Source organism: Hylobates moloch, unplaced genomic scaffold, assembly GCF_009828535.3.
Source record: "Hylobates moloch isolate HMO894 unplaced genomic scaffold, HMol_V3 SCAFFOLD_13, whole genome shotgun sequence".
NCBI classification, from domain to species: domain Eukaryota; kingdom Metazoa; phylum Chordata; class Mammalia; order Primates; family Hylobatidae; genus Hylobates; species Hylobates moloch.
Window position 1 is genome coordinate 88,785,816 of NW_026652288.1, and position 20,728 is coordinate 88,806,543.

General features: G+C 38.0%; 1 protein-coding gene across 2 annotated transcripts in view; it reads left to right on the top strand.

The window, feature by feature from the left end:
- The first annotated feature begins 274 nt into the window (after nucleotides 1-274).
- PIK3CA (phosphatidylinositol-4,5-bisphosphate 3-kinase catalytic subunit alpha) overlaps nucleotides 275-20,728 on the top strand; it is a 96,872-nt gene continuing 76,418 nt past the window's right edge. For both annotated transcript variants that reach the window (XM_032174034.2, XM_058427023.1), the window contains exon 1: nucleotides 275-348. The gene's annotated coding sequence lies outside the window, so the exon portion shown is untranslated. The remainder of the gene's footprint in view (nucleotides 349-20,728) is intronic.

The following is a 20,728-nucleotide window of genomic DNA, read 5'->3' on the forward strand; positions in this document are numbered from 1 at the left end:
AAACAAAAGGAAAAAAAAACAGGGGCGACGGAGAAAGGAGTCGGGGGCGGGGGCGTGTGGCGGGGGCTAGCGAGGAGAGGGAGCGAGAAGGAGAAAGCGGCAGTTCCGGTGCCGCCGCTGCGGCCGCTGAGGTCTCGGGCTGCTGCTGCCGCAGCCGCTGGGACTGGGGCTGGGGCCGCCGGCGAGGCAGGGCTCGGGCCCGGCCGGGCAGCTCCGGAGCGGCGGGGGAGAGGGGCCGGGAGGCGGGTGCCGTGCCGCCCGCTCTCCTCTCCCTCGGCGCCGCCGCCGCCGCCCGCGGGGCTGGGACCCGATGCGGTTAGAGCCGCGGAGCCTGGAAGAGCCCCGAGCGTGAGTAGAGCGCGGACTGGCTGGGAGCGGGTGCGGTGGGAATGGGGACCGGGTGGGTGCCGGAGACTTCGGGCGCGCCCGCCGTGTTGGGCGGGGGCTACGGGCTGGTCGTCTCCCAGCGTCGGCCCGCGGCGGAGTTCGCCTGCGATCGCCGCTCCCTCTCCCTCGCCTGCCTCTGGCCTCTCCCAGCTGCAGAGGCAAGGGCTCGCCGCTCCCTCTCCTTTCTCTCTGGCTGCCGCCTCGCTCTTCCTTTCCTTCTACTCCCAGATTTGGGGACGGGGCGGCTGGAGGTTGAGGAAGTGCGCCCAGGGCCGCCGCCCCGGCCGCGGTGGCTCCATCTCCCGCGCCCTGCACGCCCACCCAGCCCGCGGGTGGAGGGGCTGCCGCGAGCGCCGCGGCGCAAGGGACCCGGGCGCGGAACCGCGAGCTTTTCCTGAGGGGCTGTCACGCCCGAGGACTCCGGCCCCGCCAGCCTGGCGGCCCTGCGTTTGCCTCTCACTGGGTTTAAATCGCCCGGCAGGGGTATGGAAGGAACACCGCTCCCCTCACCCCCGCCAGCTCCCCTCCCACCCTTCCTTTCGAGGTTGTTTTTTCCTTTTAGCTGAGACAAACGCTTAGATCTTTCATTCATAGACCTGAGACACTGACTCATGTGACTTGTGTCTTTACTAAGTGTATTATGTGATGCCTGTACCATGGCTCCTAAGTGGCTCGGAAAGGTAGGGTAGGGCCCAGGATTGGGCTATGTAAACACCAGACGTTCAGCCGGCGTGTTTTTGACCTCGGCTTGAGGGGTTTATTTTAGGATGCTAAAGGAATAGTGATGGTGGCCAACCATGTTACCAGACTTGAGAATCGAAAGCTATTTTTTAATGTCAGTAATTGAGGCTGTTTACATAGTTAAATAAAGGGTAAAGGGAGCGCAACAAGAGGGGTTTTCTAGAAAACAGTCTGCATATTCTTTAATGAATTAGAGTTGTGATTTCATCTTGGTGAAGCTTCCTCATTCCAGCACTGCGCCTTTGTGCACATGCAGGACCTGGGTTTTCGGAACGATGTTTTGAATCATAGTTTGTGTGGCCGGGGAGAACCCCTTAGAATACTTGGGTAGGTAAATTCCAGGTTATCTCAGGGTATCATTTCTACTGCGACTTTTGAACTGCTGAGGGCAATATTGGTCATATGTTATCCTGCTTAGAAATTGAATTTTTCTGAGTATTTGCTTACATTGCACCGTACAACATTTATGTGCTGGATTGCGTGTTTTAAGAAAACTTCTGGAAAATACTAAAAAATACCGTGTTGCTAAGTTAGTTTGGATAAATCGAAACACTTTGCTCTCAAAGCAACTACAGTCTTAACAATTTAACGTGTCTATGTATTCAGTTTTTTTTTTTTTTTTTTTTGCTTTTAACTGAAGCACTGAAGTCCGATTGACAGCATAGATCTCCATCTAAACATCACATGTTCTGGAAAATTTTAATTATCAGATTAACTGTTCTGCAGTGTCATCAGCCAAAATTATCTGAAGAGGACTGTGTGTGTGTGTGTGTGTGTGTGTGTGTGTGTGTGTGTGTGTGTTGGTATTTTGCTTAAGTTTTTTCATCTCACATTTTGGGACAAAATAAAAACTTAATAGCTTTTTTCAAAAGTTTCTTGTGCTTTTTCAAAATAGAGTACTTTCATATTAAAATCACAAAATGGGTGATTGAAAAAAATGATAGCATATCGTAATAATAGCATCATGGGGGAAATAAAGTAAAGGAATATTAATATTGTATGATTGTGCATATAAAGTTTTAAAGACATTCCTGTCAGTTTTAAATAATTAAAAATGAAACACCTATGAATATAGAAGAGTGTTTTTATTTATCTAAGGTTAAAAAAATTTTTAACTAAATTTTTTTTTTTTTTTTTTTTGAGATGGAGTCTCGCTGTGTTGCCCAGGCTGGAGTGCAGTGGCACGATCTCGGCTCACTGCAAGCTCCGCCTCCCAGGTTCCCGCCATTCTCCTGCCTCAGCCTCCTGAGTAGCTGGGACTACAGGCGCCCGCCACCACGCCCGGCTAATTTTTTGTATTTTTAGTCGAGACGGGGTTTCACCGTGTTAGCCAGGATGGTCTCGATCTCCTGACCTGTGATCCGCCCGCCTTGGCCTCCCAAAGTGCTGGGATTACAGGCGTGAGCCACCGCGCCCAGCAAGAGATGTCACTAAATACAAATACTATACTTAAACTGAAAAATGGCTTCATGGAAGTGTGAATTGTCATGGGCCTTGATATATTTAAAAGGGAGACTGTAAAAGTGCAGTGGTTTTGCTTGCTGTGTGCGTGGAACAGCCTTTCTGGTGGCAGAGCTTCCTTCCTGTCAGGATAAGGTCCTCTCCATCCCAAATCAGTATCCCCTTAAAAAACAAAACAAAAAACCTAAACTTATAAATAATACGTAACATAAAGTAGATTGTAATAACTTTTTCTCTAAACCAGTTTACTTTGTGTGCCGCTTCTTGTAAGTGCCCTTTACTGAATAAAGATTTTTAAACAGTTACGATTACCATTTAAAGGGCACTTGCTCTGTTGATCTGTTTATTTGAAAAGAGGTAACTTAATCCCATTTGATCTCTTGAGCAGCTACAGTAGCATTAAAAGGATCAGTTCTCTATTTTATTATTTTGTATCTTGAATTCCAAGATAGGGGTGATTCTTTAAATGAAGTGTGTTTCTTAAGCATTATAAAATATTTCATCTCCAGTGAAAGTATTTACAATCTTAAAAATTATTCAGCTTTTAGAAGTATATGTCTTAGAATATCATGGTTTACATTTTATTAGCATAGCACAGTTATCAAATAGTTTTTCTTAAGTATTACTTACTTTGAGCTATATTAACAGTGCCATAGACAGAGTGGTATTACTGTCCCTAAGAAATGGTATTCTAATCTGCAGTCAGTTGGCAGGTGACAGACTCATTGAGAAAACCAACATTTTCCCTCTCCTTTCACTGTATCATGCTGCGTCTAATCTCCAGCCTGTTTTTTAATAGAACTGAAGAAATTAGGGCCCAAGAAGGCTTAATTACCGAAGGTCTCCATTTCCCATATTTGTAGTAATATCTTTATTTAATTTCCTTTACATAAACAGTGGTTTTCACCCTGGCTACACATTAGAATAATCTAGGGAGGTTTTAAAAAAGTACTCTGGTCTCATCCCCAGAGATTCTGATTTAATTGGTCTGAGATGGATCCCAGTTATCTGTGTTTTGTTTGTTTGTTTTGAAGTTCACCAGGAAATGCTAATAGAAAAGAATGTAGAGCCCTGGCTGTCAAGGACCTGTATGATTTGGTCCTTGCTTCTTTCTCTAGGTTTATTTCTCCTCCCTACTCCTGCAGCTCCCTTGGTCTTTCCATACTCTCCTGTGCAAATACAGTTTGTACTTCCTGAGACATTTGAACACTCCATTCTCCTCCTTTAACTAGTTGACTCCTACTCATCTTTCACGTCACCTCCTTTGAAAAGTCCAGCCTGAGTTAGGTATCCCTGCGTCCTGTTCCCATAGCATCTTGTACTCCCACTGTCATAGCATTAACCTCACTGCATTGTAATTGCCTGTTTCTTTGTCCATATCCTCTACCAGGCTGTAAATTCCATGAGTATAGGGACTCCTGTCTTATATACTGTACAGTTGTATTCTTACTGCCAAGCACAGTAGCCTGTACATTACAGCACTTGACTGAACAAATAAATATAGTAGAGACAGACTTCTTTAAAACATGTAGTGATTCATAAGCACCAGTTTTTATTCTTGCCAATTTCATTTAATATTTTTGGTCACTAAAAATGTACAACCCTGAAATTGCCACACATATGAATTTCATTTGGGGACAGTTGAGATGTTATAAATTGTATAGAGTGGCATTCCACCTCAGACATATACACACGCAAAAAATGAAGATTATTATCATATATAGTACTGCACTGGAAATCAGGAGACTTGAATTCTTACCCCTGTTTCACCACAAACATTTGGGCATGTCTCAATCTCTTCGGGTGTCATGTATAACATAGAGGGATTGTACTAGGTGCTCTACGTGGTTCTCAGTGATCTAGCCTTAAAATTCTGTGAGTATCAACAGTATTGGCTTTGGAATCTGAGGCACCATGGTTCAAAACCTAGTTCTTAAACTTACTGGCAGGATTACTTGGGACAGATTTTCTTATCTGTAATGGGGGTGGTTACTATTCAATAGAGTTGTTGAGTTAAATGAGATAATAGAGATCCAAGACAGTTCTTGCCCTGGATCAGGTGCTTAATAAATGTTCATTTGCTTTCTCCTTAGGAAGTGTTAGATCTCATGAGTGGACTTATCTGAGATAACAGAAGGACACAGTTTATGTAATAAATCCTGTTTTCCACTTTGCTGACTGTTAGCACTGCAGGTGTGATTAGGGACCAAAAAACACTGTGACATTTGGTTTCAGTCTCTCAGAACCCCATTTCACTGTCAAACACCCAGGTGTTAGTCAACCTGCTTGGGAAATAATTATGCCTGGAAGTTTCAACCAAGAGAGGATAGCAAGTGCCAAGCTATTCATACATATATAATAATATGCAGGAGGGTAAAGTCTAAACTGATGAACTTACACTGTCTCCAAAGACAAGTAAAATCAGACTTCATCATTCTAAAAAAAGGAAACAAATTAAAATTAAGGATGATTTATAAAAGAAAATCCAAAGATTTTGGTGAAATCTCTGTTCACCAAACCTTAAAATTCAGGAACCATTATTTAGTAATTTTTAGGTGATATAAGAAATATAGGAAAAATTGGTCTTCTGGTCAGGACTAATTCCAGAAGATAGGCACAAATAATGTTTTCAATGTCAGATTCGCAGTTACAGATATCAGCAGACTGAAGTTGTTGATATCTTTCTCTACTTGGGAACTATATTTTAAAATTTAATATTGTGTTATATATATCACCTTTATTTATTTGGTAATATTGAAAGTAAACTTATACAGAATGTAATACAGGTTGGACATCCCTAATCTGAAAATCTGAAATTTTATATGCTCCAAAATCTGAAACTTCTTGAGTGCCAACGTATGGCCGTAAGTGGAGAATTCTATACCTGACACCTTTGCTTTCTGGTGGTCCAAGGTACACAAACTTTGTTTCATGCATACAATTATTTAAAATATTGTATTAAATTACCTTCAGCCTGTGTGTATAAGGTGTATGTGAAACATAAATGAATTTCGTGTTTAGACTTGGGTCCCCAATATATCACATTATGTGTATGCAAATATTCCGAAATCTGAAATCTGAAATATTTCTGGTCTCCAGCGTTTCAGATAAGGGGTACTTGAAACATAGCTCTGCAGAAGTTTCTTGTTACCAGTCTTATTTTTGTGTAAGTCAAATTTGCTTGCCTGAGTTTTCCTTTAAGTTTATGTGAAAGTGAATTTTGTAAGTAACTTATTTGGAAGAAATACTTATTAAAAATTAAAAACTGTGGATAGGGGAAACTGAAGTGTTAGTATATAAAAGAGAAATATGAGGCAATATATAGTTAAAGTCTGAGGATTCAGCTCCAAGGCTAGAGATTTCCATCATTCAAAAAGATTATTCAGCTATTGGATATACTGCTAATATTTTATTACTATATACCTTATTCACATTTAATTTTTAGTATATGAATCAGTTGATCCTGGTTAAGGACTTTTTAGATGTTCTTTCTTTCCCTCTCTACCTATACAGTTTAGGGAGTTTTAAGTTAAACTATTCCAATAAAAAGTTTGTAATAAAAGTGGTGGCTTAGAGCTATCTTTTTCTTCAAATAGTTCTTAAAGTGAAGCTGTTTCTCGTATGTATTAGAGAGCTCTGGTTTAGATTCCTAAAACAGGGGTCCCCTGGCCAGCAGACCCAGTACCTGTCCCTGGCCTGTTAGGAACTGGGCTGCACAGCTGGAGGTGATAGGAACCGGGCTGCACAGCTGGAGGTGAGCATTGGGGCCAGCATTACCGCATGAGCTCTGCCTCTTTGTCCTCGGAGCAGCAGCGGCACTAGATTCTCATAGAAGTACCAACCCTATTGTGAACTGCACATGCAAGGGATCTAGGTTGCCTGCTCCTAATGAGAATCTAATGCCTGATGATCTGAGGTGGAACAGTTTCATCCCCAAACCGTCACCCCCACACTTCCCTAATCCGTGGAAAAATTGTTTTCCACGAAACTGCTCCCTGGTGCCAAAAAAGTTGGGGACCACTGGCCTAAGAGACTAAATTCCCCTTTGGACTGCTACTTTGTATATGTATATGGTGGGGGGCAGATTGTAACACATTTTTGTGTCTTTTTCTATATTGATACAATAGGAATTGTAATGTGTTGCTTGCTAAGTAACATAATTAATGAGATAATTTAAATAATCACAAGTTGCATAAAACTAGGAAAAAATGTATATGTACTAATTATTATTTTAAATTTATATTTAACAGAAGCATAATGTTTCATATTTGGCCTGACAATGTACTCATTTCTTAAGTATCACTTTGGTAGTTAGCTTGATAATTTAAATTGTACTCATTTATAAGAGGTTGTGTTTTAGCAACTTTTGTATATTATTGCAATTGTTACAAAGGGGTCTGTATAATGGCCAGCATTGCCATTTGAAATAAATGAGAGATTTTTAAAAATCTATAAGAATTCTTTTTTTTTTCTTTCTTTTTTGAGACGGAGTCTCGCTCTGCCACCCAGGCTGGAGTCCAGTGGCGCGATCTCGGCTCACTGCAGGCTCCACCTCCCGGGTTCACGCCATTCTCCTGCCTCAGCCTCCTGAGTAGCTGGGACTACAGGCGCCTGCCACCAGGCCCGGCTAATTTTTTTGTATTTTTAGTAGAGACGGGGTTTCACCGTGTTAGCCAGGATGGTCTCGATCTCCTGACCTCGTGATCCACCTGCCTCGGCCTCCCAAAGTGCTGGGATTACAGGCGTGAGCCACCGTGCCCGGCCAAAAATCTGTAAGAATTCTTACAGACTATGCTTGTCAGGTACACTTTGGATTTTAAGTATTTGTGTAGTAGAAGCGAAGGAAATCAGTGTTGTGATGTGAAAAAAAAAAAGCTGTATAGGGATAGAATCATTTTGCTCTAATCATAACTCTCCTAACTCACCAGGAGTTAACAAGGTTCAATGGACAAATATGTCTTATAAGTACAACAAAAATATAAGGCACTATTATGAAGAGGATTTTAGGCATATGTTTTTGAACAGGAGGAGACCATGTTGTGTTCATTGTTGTATCCTCAGCACATAGTGTAGTGTCCAAATGTAGGTGATCAGTAAGCACTGATCTTTGTGACATAGAATCATATTTAGAAATAAAAATACTTTCATATATTTCTGCCAGGAGCCATACACTTTTTCTGAAAATCAGGTAAATTGCTGTGTGCTGGTCTTAGTTGATCATTTATTGAGCACAGATTTGGCCCTTTGTAATCGTGGGTTTTGCCTCCATGGGTTCCACTTACCACTGATTGAAAATATTAGGAAAAAAAAGGATAGTTATTTCTGTACTAAACATATACAGATTTTTTTTGATCATTATTCCCTAAACAAAACAGTAGAACAACTATTTACATAACACTTACATTGTATTAGGTATTATAAGGAATCTAGAGATGATTTAAAATATACAGGAGTAGGTTATATGCATCTACTACCCCATTTTATATAAGGGACGTGAACATCTATGGATTTTGGTATCCACAGGGGTCCTAGACCCAGTCTCCAATTTTCCATAGATACCAAGGGATAACGGTATATAAGAAACACTTTTGTGTAAGTTATTAACTAGTTGCCTATTTCTATTGATATTTGGAGACATTTTGGCAAAGATTGTTAGGTTACAGAGAGGCTGTGTGCTGTGGTGAAAAAAACTTCGATCACAAATCAGAAAACACGGTTTCTCCATTCATCTATTAACTAGCTGTTTGGCCTAAGATCTTGGCCTTTCAGAGCTTGTTTCTTCACCTGCAAAATTTCTAAGGTTCTTTACAACTCCCAAATGCTGAGATTCCTAGTATGTTAAAGCCTGTTTTTTATTTCAGGGAAGAGTAAATCACCCCCTAGAGGGAAGACAGTCTCGCTCAGTTTGTTGTGTTTTCAGAAGCTAAGATCATTTTGTCTGCCTGTTTATAAATTTGCACGTATTTTAAAGGCCCTTGTGTGAAATTCTGTGGCAGAGAAAAGCTGCCATTGGAAAAGAATGGAGTGGAAGGATTTTTTCCCCCTTTTTTGAAACTGTTAGTGACTTTGGAGAATAAATTGCTACAGGTGTGGTCAAAATTTTGGTTACTGGCACTGGGAGCAATTAAATGACTGCCAGACATTGAGAGTAGGTCATCTACTGCATACCAGTTGCCAGGGTTATAAAGGCCAGCAGACTTGTCACAGCACCCTTAATAGGCACTGGCCATCATCCTTACTTGTTAAAGACTTCTAGGAAACTATGTTCCATATTTCCCTTGGTAACTCATCCCTCTAGGTGGTTTTCAGAAAATGTGTCCTAATCTTAGAAACATAAATCTGTAGGCATGGTAAGCCTCTTTTTTCTAGGTCTATCCTCAGTTGTGCAGATAAGTGTGTGAAAAGATGACAGAAATCATTGTCTTTGATCAGAAAGCAGTGATGTTTATGCTATTGATATATTTTTTCTGTTAATATTCAAATTACCTTCAACTTTTGAATATTTTTTAACCAGCACACTGCTCAGGTAATGAGATATTATTTAGAGTTATTTTGAAGATGTACTCATTTTTCAACAAGCCAAGCATATTTCTGCAGCTTGTTTTTCTTTGAGAGTTCTTGCTTTTCCAAGTTTTTTTCATGATGGACTTATGGCGGGTCTAGACCTGAAAGTACTATTGTATTTCAAAACAACTGACTGCCTTTAGCCCCACAGTGACTGAACTGTATTTTTTTCTTAGGAGGTTAATGTCTTTGGCAAGCTAAACATCCTTGGAATTTTTTGCTAAGTCAGCCACTATTTCGTGAATATAGATTTATGGAGTATGTCATCCAATTCAAAGCAACATTAATGGGAAAATTTGTGGAAAAAATATTGAAATTAGACACTACTTATAAACTCCAATCTGAAATGAAACCATACATGACAGCAGGGAAAGGAAAGAATTACATTTTGGAACCTTAACTTTTATACGTATACATGTCAATGCATAGTAATGTCATTTTAAAGTTATATGCCTTATGAAGCTTTTCTTAAAATCTAATGGCTACTATTATTTGCAGTTGAGACCATGATAGGCAGCATCTTATTGTATTTATGAAAGTGATATTTGTATTCTTTTTTCTAACTATATACCAGTTGTAAAAGTTGAACATGACTTTTTCAAAGCAGTTTCTATACTTGATAATAACAGTAGTAGTAAAACTCAGAACAGTTTAAAATATTAGTAATTGTACAGTGTAGAGACTTTTCTTCACTAGAAATGACCAGCTTTCAGATTTCTTAGTGATAGTATGAGCCTCCAGATTTCTTCAAAATCATTTTGAGTAAATCTACCAGTGTATAACTGCTAAAGCACAGCGAAATGTATCATGCTATGGTCTTTTTTGTTTGTTTGTTTGGTATAAATATCAGACATATATGTTTGTTTACTCTAAAACTAATTTTTTTTACCAATCAAAATTGAGGCACGTAATCTGACAATGGGACAGGATATTTGCAGTCAGGATAGTCTTAGAAAATCCACAAAATATGGTCAGTTTACTTAGACTTCTTTAATTTTCCTTGCCTTTTCCTAAATATATCTCATAATGGTTAAGAGCGTGTTCTCTGGAAGCAGACTATCGAGATTACTAGTTTTGTAACTTTGGGCAAGTTATTTGACCTGTTGAATATTCTCCAGGTAATACGTATTTCTTCATTTGTAAATGAGGGGTAATAACTACCTACATCACAGTGTTGTAATGAGGATTAAATAAATAATACTTGAAAGCATTTAGTAAAGTGTGTTGTACATAGTAAGTACTCAGTAAGTACCTGTGAACTCCTTGAGAGTAAGAACCATGTTACATTCATCCATTTATTTGGGTGCTTTAACATTATGAAGTGAATTGAATTCTGTCCCTTCCAAGAATTTACTAGTGGATCTGATTTCTGGATAGTGGACAATAAGGTTGCCTTCAAACAAGTTTAGAGTAGTTCTTTACAATACTCCTTGCTTTTTATTTGTTAAAACTTTTAAAATTTCATTCTAGCTCTAGGAATCTGAATGCTATTTCATACCTAATCCTAAGGGAAGTTAGCATATGGATATTTAGTTTAATAGGAATGAGGAATTAATGGGCAGAAGATATTAAGTAAATGAATGTACGTTTTTCACATCTAGTCTGTGCTTCCTGTGGATTGATTTTCCCTGTCCATTCCTGGAATCTTCGAATTCCCAGCACTGATCTTAATAGCACTCTACCATTGAAGCAGTTTTGTTTTGTGCTGCTAGATACTTCCTTTCCCTGTCTTGTCTTTCTTTCCCCTGTCTTTTTTCATGCACTAAAGACAAGAGTTGTGTCGTATTGTCTCATAGTCCTTATATTACAGGGCTTTTAAAGAAATCTCACGTACTGTTTTCAAGCTGCTTGTATCTTGTTTGTCCATTCTACTTGCTATGAAGTCTTTATTGAATATAATATTTGACTTTTGTATATCACTCTGTTACCTAGGACATTCAATGGACATGTCTTTACGAGTCATTTATGTAAAAATAAGGAAAGCAACCATGTGTTTTAATTATTTCCATCAGTTCAATCTCTAAGTCATTGCCTTTAATTACCAAATAGCTATGTGGTGCCACTGATACAAGTTTCTGTGGTATCGTCTACCTCGTTTTAGTACTGTTGTTACTACTTTATGTAAATGAGACTATTCACTCATATTTAAGTTTGTGGAAAATGTATATATGTTTATGTTTTCTTCTTGCATTTTAGCAGTTGGCTAGACTGCTCTTGATGGTCATGCAGGGTAACTTATTTTTCTAAAGTTGATGATTTCATAGTCTGTATTTCTCGTATACCAGGATAATAGTAAAATCTACACACTTTAAAAAAGTACATATGTTGAGCCGGGTGCGGTGGACTCAAGCCTGTAATCCCAGCACTTTGGGAGGCTGAGGCGGGCGGATCACGAGGTCAGGAGATCGAGACCATCCTGGCTAACACGGTGCAACCCCGTCTCTACTAAAAACACAAAAAATTAGCCGGGTGTGTTGGCGGGCGCCTGTATTCCCAGCTACTCAGGAGGCTGAGGCAGAATGGCGTGAACCCAGGAGGTGGAGGTTGCGGTGAGCCGAGATCGCGCCACTGCACTCCAGCCTGGCGGACAGAGAAAGACTCCGTCTCAAAAAAAAAAAAAAAAAAAAAAAAAGTACATATGTTGTTGTTAACATGTATGGAGGTTTCTTCAGAAATTATCTGCGATTTTTGTTGTAATTGTTTTCATTGTTGTGTGCTTTTAAAGAATGATTTTTATTAAGCATGCTTCCAAGCTTTTTTGTACATGAAAAACTGCATATAATTTTGTCTCTTTTAGGGGGTGATATGTACAATGAAAAAATAACATGACATTGGATTGCCTTGGCGCTGACCAAGAGTTTGTTTCCATAGCATGGGATTATGACTAATTTAGGCATTGGAGTTAAGAATTTATTACTTATTTTTAAATGACATCACGAAGAGTTATAGTTGAAACCGGTGGAAGAAGTTTTCTTGGTTTTTCTATATGTACACATAAATGTGTATATTTTGAATTCCCATAAACCCAAACTTTAATAAATCTGAGTAGGGGGAACATTATGGACTTTGTATATGTTGCCTCCGTTAATCCTCACAATAACACTTTGATACACTTGTAATCACTTCATTTCCATGATTAGGAAAATGAAGTCCCACATCTAATTAGTACAGTGGAATCTCACCTTATTTATTTTACATGAAATCAACTGTACCTACTCAGTCAAACATAAAAACGTGACAAAAATAATACAGTCATGTGTAGCTTTACAGTGGCAATATGTTGTAAGAAATGCATCATTAGATGATTTCATCATTGTGCAAACACCACAGAGTGTACTGACACAAACATAGATGGTATAGCTTACTAAACACCTATGCTATCTGGTACAGCCTATTACTCCTGGGCTACAAACCTGTATGGTATATTACTATACTGAATACCATAGGCAAATGTAACACAGCAGTATTTTTATATATAAATATATCTAAATGACATAGACAAGATACAGTAAAATACAGTGTAGAAAATTTAAAAAACGGTATGCATGTATAAAGCACTTACCGTAAGTGAAGCTTGCAGGACTAGAAGGTACTCTGGGTGAGTTGGTGATTGAGTGATGAGTGAATGTGAAGGCCCAGGACATTACTACACACTACTGTAGACTTGATGAACACTGCACCTTTAGGCTACGCTAGATTTTTTAAAAAGTAAAGTAATTGCGCTACAATGTTATGACAGCTATGATGTCACTGAATGATGAGAGTTTTTCAGCTCCATTAATCTTACGGGACCACTGTTGTATATGTAGTCCACAGTTGACCAGAACATTGTTATATAGCACATAGCTAATGTAAATATTGCAAATCACATCTCACTACTGAGCTTTTGCTTCAAAGTAGACACTTAAAGATAAGAATTTGCCATCCCTTCAGTTGGTCTCAGTGCCTAGGTCTAGGTATGTACATTTTGCTGTGTTGAGTGTGATTCTGTTATTCAGACATGTAATGTTCATACAACACGGCCTCTAATACCCAGTCTGTAGTGCCCAACCAAAGAAACAGCAGTTTGATCCTGTGCTGGAAGAGAAACTGCTGTTTGGGCTTGCTGAGCAATTGTATTGGTCTCCAATGTGGCCTGCAGATATGGCAACAAGAAACTGTCATGTATTCTCTTTGATATACACACGTATGCACCCCACATGTAAACCTACACCCTTTTTCATTCTAAGTGTATTTTATATATTGCATATATTTATTATTTTAGATTGCTGTAGGTGCATTATATCTTTGTACAAAACACAATTTTGTACAGTGTGGTATACAAAAACCACATACATTGTACTCTATGGATGACTTGAGATTTTCAAGAAAAATGTCAATTCTGTACAATCACAGACTATGTTTGTTTGCACGTGCTCCTTTCTAGAACATGGAACCCCAGAAATATCTCTTTCAGTTACTAGCTATTTAGTACCAACTTTTCAGGCTCACAAAACAGTAGTTTGTTCAATGTTACATAGTTAGTAGGCAAATTACTATTACGGTTCTGATCTAGAATTATAAGCAAATGTCCCATTTCATTGCATCAGACCTTCCCTTCTTCCTCGGTATAAGACAGATCCAGTCTTCTTGGCTCAGTAGCAATGTCTTCTGTCCAGCTAGCAAGAATGGCACAGGAGGCTCAGGGTACACTTCTCATTACAAGGCCTTAAGGGAAGTGCTGCTTCTCCACACAGAGCAGATAGGACAAAAATTGGGTGTTTGCACAAAGGGAGTGATTATTCCATAAGGAGGTGAAAGTAACACGTAGATTTGTCACCTTATTTACATTTTCTGTCTTCTTGTCTCTAGAAAAGAGGGTAACAGAAACCTGCTTAGTGTTTTTATAAAGTAAATTCTGCCTAGTATCATTGAATTTCCTTTAGCAAATCCATAGACATGCAACAGAACAGATAGGAGAAAGAAATATAAATAACAGGAAGTGCTGGGCGTGGTGGCTTACGCCTGTAATCCCAGCACTTTGGGAGGCCGAGGCGGGCAGATCACTTGAGGTCAGGAGTTCAAGACCACCCTGGCCAACATGGCAAAACCCTGGCTCTACCAGAAATAAAAAACATTAGCTGGGCGTGGTGGTGCGTGCCTGTAATCCCAACTATCAGGACGCTTAGGCAGGAGAATCGCTTAAACCCAGGAGTTGGAGGTTGCAGTGAGCTGAGATCACGCCACTCCACTCCAGCCTGGGTGACAGAATGAGACTCTGTCTCAAAAAGTAATAATAATAAAGAAATAACAGAAAGTCCAGTGGTCACAGGACCAGATGTTGTGAGATGGTTGTAATTCCAAATGTTCTATTTCCATATTGTTCTAATATGACTCAAGTAATTCATTTGGGGAATGAAACAGATTTTTCAAAAGTGCCTTCAGAATTTGGGCTGAGAAAACATCACTATGTGTATATTTATATTTAAAAAAAAGTAGCTGAGTGATTAAACATTATTTCCTGTTTATTCAGTGTACCCTATAATTGACAGTGTGGTAGACCCTGGGTATATAATGGTAAACAACACAAACATACTCTGTGATTGTACGGTCAACGTTTTCCTTGAAAAATCTCTTTAATTACTCATAAAGTACAATGTATATAGTTTTTATATATCACCTTGTATAGAAATATACATTTTATCTCTGTATAAAACATATAGAGAAATCTAAAACATGATGAAGTTATATATGCAATATATGCAATACATGTATTTAAAACTGAATTTATGTGTATACGTAGACACGTATCAAAGAGAATACACATGCACAGATGATAGTTTGTTGTGGCCATATTAAGCCATCTTTGCATTTTAAGGATAATTTCTACTTGTAGAAATTATCTACAAGTAGATAAACACATTATCTAAACACATGTTGTAGAGTCACACTCTGCCACACCCATCTAATTTGTCATATTTTTGGTAGAGACAGGGTTTTGCCATGTTGCCCAGGCTGGTCTTGAACTCCTGGGCTCAGGCAATCTGCCTACCTCAGTCTCCCAAAGTGTTGGGATTACATGCCTAAGTTAGACATAATATCATACCCGGCCTGGTATGATAGGATTTCATTCCTAGGAAAACCAAGAGTCAACTGAGAAATTGTTAGAATGAATAAGAATTACAGAGTAAATAGATGTAAGGCAAATATTTAAAAATCAATAGTTCTTCCTTATGATAGCAGTAATTGTTTAGAAAACAGAAAAAAAATATTTAGAACAGTAACAGAAAATATAAAATTATATATGAGCCAATGTGAAGAAACCTAAAAATCTACTGGGATGTTGGAGGGTACAGGGAAAGGAATATCATGTTCCTGAATGGGAAGTCCAGCAATTACAGATACCCATTTTCCTCATTAAATTACAGGTTTAGCCTAATTCTCTACTTTAAAAAAAAAAAAAAAGAGAAATTAGCAAGGTAATTTTTAATTTTGTCTGAGAAACTATAAACATAAAAGTAAGGTATCTTTTGAGTGGGAAATGAAGGACAGAGAGCTAACCCTGTAGCTTATTAGCTATCAAAATATACAATACAATTAGAGTAAATGAAAGAGTTGAATACTGGCATACGCATTGATAGTAAAGTTGGTAAAAGGGAATAGAGATCCCAGAAACATTCTAAATATGATAAAGAAGTAATCAGAAATTAGGAGAAAAAGGAAGACTTAGTAAATGTTTTTGAGAGTATTAAATACGTAGGAAAATAGACATTTGAATCTTTATTTCATCTTACATACCAAAATAAAGTCTAGGTAAGTTGAAGAGTTAATTGGAAAAGAGTAAATATTCTTATGCCTAGTGTCATTTTAAAAAGACATTTATGTGAATGGGGAAATACTTTCCAAAGCTTCAAGAATTGTAAGTACTCAGAAGGGGGAACAATCATTCGTTCGACTCTCAAATAAAAGATTGGGGCATGGCGATGTGCCCCTGTAGTCCAAGCTACTCAGGAGACTGAGGCAGGAAGACTGCTTGACCCGAGGAGTTCAAATGCAGCCTGCTAGCGAGACTCCCTATCTTTAAAAAAAAAAAAAAAAAGAAAAAATCTCTTTCTCTCACCTCCTCTCCCCTCAACCTCCATACAAGTGAACAAATTAAAAGACGTGCAGACCAGGATTAGAGTTCTGCAAAAATTGAATAGATGTTTGTCTTTAAATTTTTACTATAAGTACTTTCAAAAGCACCATGACCCATATGGATGAATGAGCAAAGAGTTTGAGAAGTTGGGCTCATTTACTAAAGAGGAAATGCAGGTACAAGCATAAGGGACATGTTTTTCCCTCACAGGTAATTGAAGAAGTGAAATTTTAAGATGTAGTGATTTTTTTTTTTTTTTTTTACTTTTTGAGTTAGCAAAAGTATTTTTCTAATGATGTTTTTGCTGGTGAGGGTGCCATCAAATGTGCTTGTCCATTTATTTCCATTGACAGTCTGAATTGGTTTAACCCTTTCGGAAAGCACGTGAACAATTTGCATGCCTTTAAAATCAACATACCGTTTGACCCAATAATTCTTTTTGCAGCATTAGATATAATAATTTACAACAGCTTATGTATTTAACGACTAAACTGTTTTACATCTCCCATGGAAATAGGTTGTCATAGAAAATGTTTATGAAGAGTTTACAATAATTTGCAGAAATGTTTTTGTGGTGAAAAAAGATACAAAATTATGTATGCTATATGAGTACAAGTATACAAAACTGTAATAGAAAACAAAGAAATAAACCAAAAATATCCAGACAAAAAAGGTGTAAGAGAATACATAAAAGATGCTAATATGGTGTCTTAGGTACGTTTTCTTTTGGTTTCATCATTCATCTGTGCACCGCTATGTTTCTGATACTTACAGAGCACAATCCCAGGCCCATAATAGACATTTCAGTCAGTGCTTAAGTGAATAAATTTCTATAATAAACATGGGATTCATTTACATTGAAAGAAATATGAATACAATTTCCATCCAAGTTAAGAAAAGGAAAAATGTGGGAAGCACTCTAGAAAGGAAACTGATTAATACCTTACAATTAGATTTTGTTTTCAGAATGTTTTCACATCTCTATTTTATGCGATCCTTTTCTTTTCTAATTTAATAACATCATTACTTACCTAAGTTAGAAATTTGTGCTAACCGGCTGGGCGCGGTGACTCATGCCTGTAATCCTAGCACTTTGGGAGGCCAAGGCGGGTGGATAACCTGAGGTCAGGAGTTCAAGACCAGCCTGACCAACATGGCAAAACCCCGTCTCTACTAAAAAATATAAAATTAGCCGGGCGTGGTGGCGCATACCTGTAATTCCAGCAACTCAAAAGGCTGAGGAAGAATCACTTGAACCTGGGAGGCGGAGGTAGCAGTGAGCCAAGATCGCGCCATTGTACTCCAGCCTGGGCAACAAGAGCGAAACTCCGTCTCAAAAAAAAAAAGAGAAATTTCTGCTAACCTTGATTCTTTCCCTTCTGACCTGCCAAATCCAACTGATTACCAAATCTTGGGTATTCTTTCTTAGAAATGTCTCTGGATTTTAGCCCCATCTTTTCTCATAATCACTGCCTTAGTTTATTCCTTTCCCATTTCACTTTACTGTCCCTACCTGTCCTTCTACTTTTCTACTCTCGTCTTTTACTTTCTACACTGATGCAAAAATTATCAGGTAAATAGCAGAATTTTGTTTGTGTGCTATTATAAATAGGCTGTATGGAAGAGATTGGGGGGAGATTAACACTGCTTTCACACTGCTATTAAGATAATCACCCTAAAATACAAAATTGATCTGCTTAATAAAGCTTAGTAATTCCTTATGACCTACATTGATGCTTCTCAAACTTGGGTTGTATAAGATCACCCAGGAGACTTGATAATGTGCAAATTATCCAGACCCTAGAAATTCTGTTCAGTGGATCCATAGTACTAGGAACCTGAATTTTATTTTAATTTTAATTTTTTGAAACAGTCTCACTGTGACACCCAGGCTGGAGTGCAGTGGCTGATCATAACTCACTGCAGCCTTGAACTCCTGGGCTCAAGTAGTCCTCCCACCTCCACCTCTCAAAGCCTTAAGATTGCAGGCATGAGCCACTGTGTCAAGCCTGGAACCTGGATTTTAATAAGGCTTCCCTCTCATGATCCTTACGCATATGATCCCAGGACAAGATGTTGAAGAACAGACCTTGGGATAGCATGCAGTCTCGTTAATTTACTGTAATTCTCACAATTTGTCATCAGCCTTCTTTTCTGTGCTCATTTTCTACATTTTTTTCTCATGGACACCTTACAGTCTAGTCACTCTGAACTGCTACACGCTCACCTAGGTCGTTGTGGACTCCTGTTCTTGTGCTTATGCTGTTCTGTGGTTCACAGCCTTTTTTGCTATGACTTCTCCTACCCAGTAACATGTTGATCTTGGTACACTATCTTCAGTTTATATGTAATCTGAGTAAAGGATTCCCAGACTCACTCTCTTAGACAAAGTCTATCTGTCCCTCTTCTGTATTTCCATAGCCTCTATTACAACACACATATACTAAATTACTCTTCTTTTCATACCTTCCTCACTAGACCATGAACCTCTTGAGGTCAGGGATGCCATATTTTAGATCTTTTATTTATCTTACAGTAAAAGCCTGGCACAAAATAATTGCACGCTAAATATTTGTCAAATCATTAACAATCCAATAAAGAAGGCAAGGAGTAATTAGTCCCATTTTCAGTGAGGAAAATGATGTCTTGAGAAATTGAGTATTTGCTTACAATTACCCAGCTTATAAGTGTAGGCTCAAGACTTACACATAAGAAATCTGGCTGCTTTTCTGGTTTTGGTCTTTACAGAAAAGATAGAGAATAACTGTAAAATTACCACTTCCATTTTTACCCATACGGCTCACATGTTCATTTAAATTACCCCTCCATTTTCTACCCATAAAGCTCACATATTAGTTTAGGTTTTATCATGTTTTGGGTAAAGGTGTTTTAATAAACTTTTACATCATATTCACACTTTATAAAAATAAAATAATGCCTATTCCTCTAGGGTACAAACAGATTGCTGGATATTAAGCCATTTGTCTCTCACTTTCACATCTAACCTTCTTTACTCTGCTTTGTAATGCTTATTTATTTCTCTTGCAGAAAGCATGTTATAGTGCCTTATGGGATGTCTACAAATACTTGTTTAATCAAATTGAGCTGATATTTATGTAGGAAACATTTTATTCTGCAACAATTAAGGCAAACATATATGTGTAAGTATTCACATGGGTTTCCACTGTAGTTTTGAAAGCTCCGTTTCCAAAATTTAGATGTGTTTAGCCTTACTGTAGACTTCACTCTTAAGGTGTTGATGGAAATCAACGACCAGCTGCAAAATTCAGATCCAGTATGCCATAGGATACATGTAGCCACGGTTTACACCAAATGTTAGCAATGAAATATTTAGTAGCAACTGTTCTTTTAAAAGAAACATTTTAGATAATTAGAGTCGTCTTGTAATATCTTATACCCAGCTGTCAGCTTTTTACTTTTTCTGCCAATATTTCTGGAACTGAAACCAAGAAAATGGAAATTAGGGCACCACACTTTGAAATACATTAAACACTTGAAAAACTGTTATATCTTATAGGATTTCCAAAAAGAGTTCTTCAGTGCCTCAGATGATTTTTATAAAAAGCAATTATCTACAATAACTCTCCCCAGTATTAAGCTGAAATATATACATACTTTAGTAAATAATAGGAGCATTTGAGAAATGGAAGAATTGCCTCTTAATAGCTACTGGACTTGAAGATTATTAAATTTGAGCATTCTAATTCCATTTTTGAAAGTTTCTGATACTGTTTCTTAATTTTGTTACCATGTTTAATCAGCATCTCCCTAGCCTTTCATTCATTTCTTTAGCTTTTGTTACTAGCTTTCTACTTTTAAGATACTCATATCTTCATTTTCTACCACATCAACTTTCAATAATAATCCTGATTCCTCACTATGTTAGACAGTGATAATAGTGTCCCATTCTTCCTTTCAAGTCTTTCCCAGCCTTCCACAAAATGTTATGTATAATTACTTTTTATATTGTCAAGTATTGATAACATTTGCATTCTGTTCTATAACCATATTTAAATCCTCTTACGTTTTAACTATAGATACATTTTAATAGTTGAACCTAGTAGTATTTACATTAATATTATGTAAAAATGTTTCACTTTACAACCAAGTAGAGTGCTACGGTTGGATTTCTTTCTCTGAATCTGTGTCCAACATCATGAACTACACAATGAATATTCTTTGCGTTCAGATCATATGGTTTATCTTTTCATATATTCCACATACTGCTCAAAATTGTGCTCTTTTGCTTCATTTTTAGCATGGTGTTATACATTTTTTGTTGTCCCCTAAAGTTTCCAATTACTTTACTTTTTTCTGTTGTGAAAACAATAGAAACGGCATTCCACGTGCCATTAGTGCTGCTGGACTCCTCAGTTCTTCAACTGTTGCTTCAAACCTGTTGTATTGTTTTTCCTGAACACTTTTTACTCTGGAATT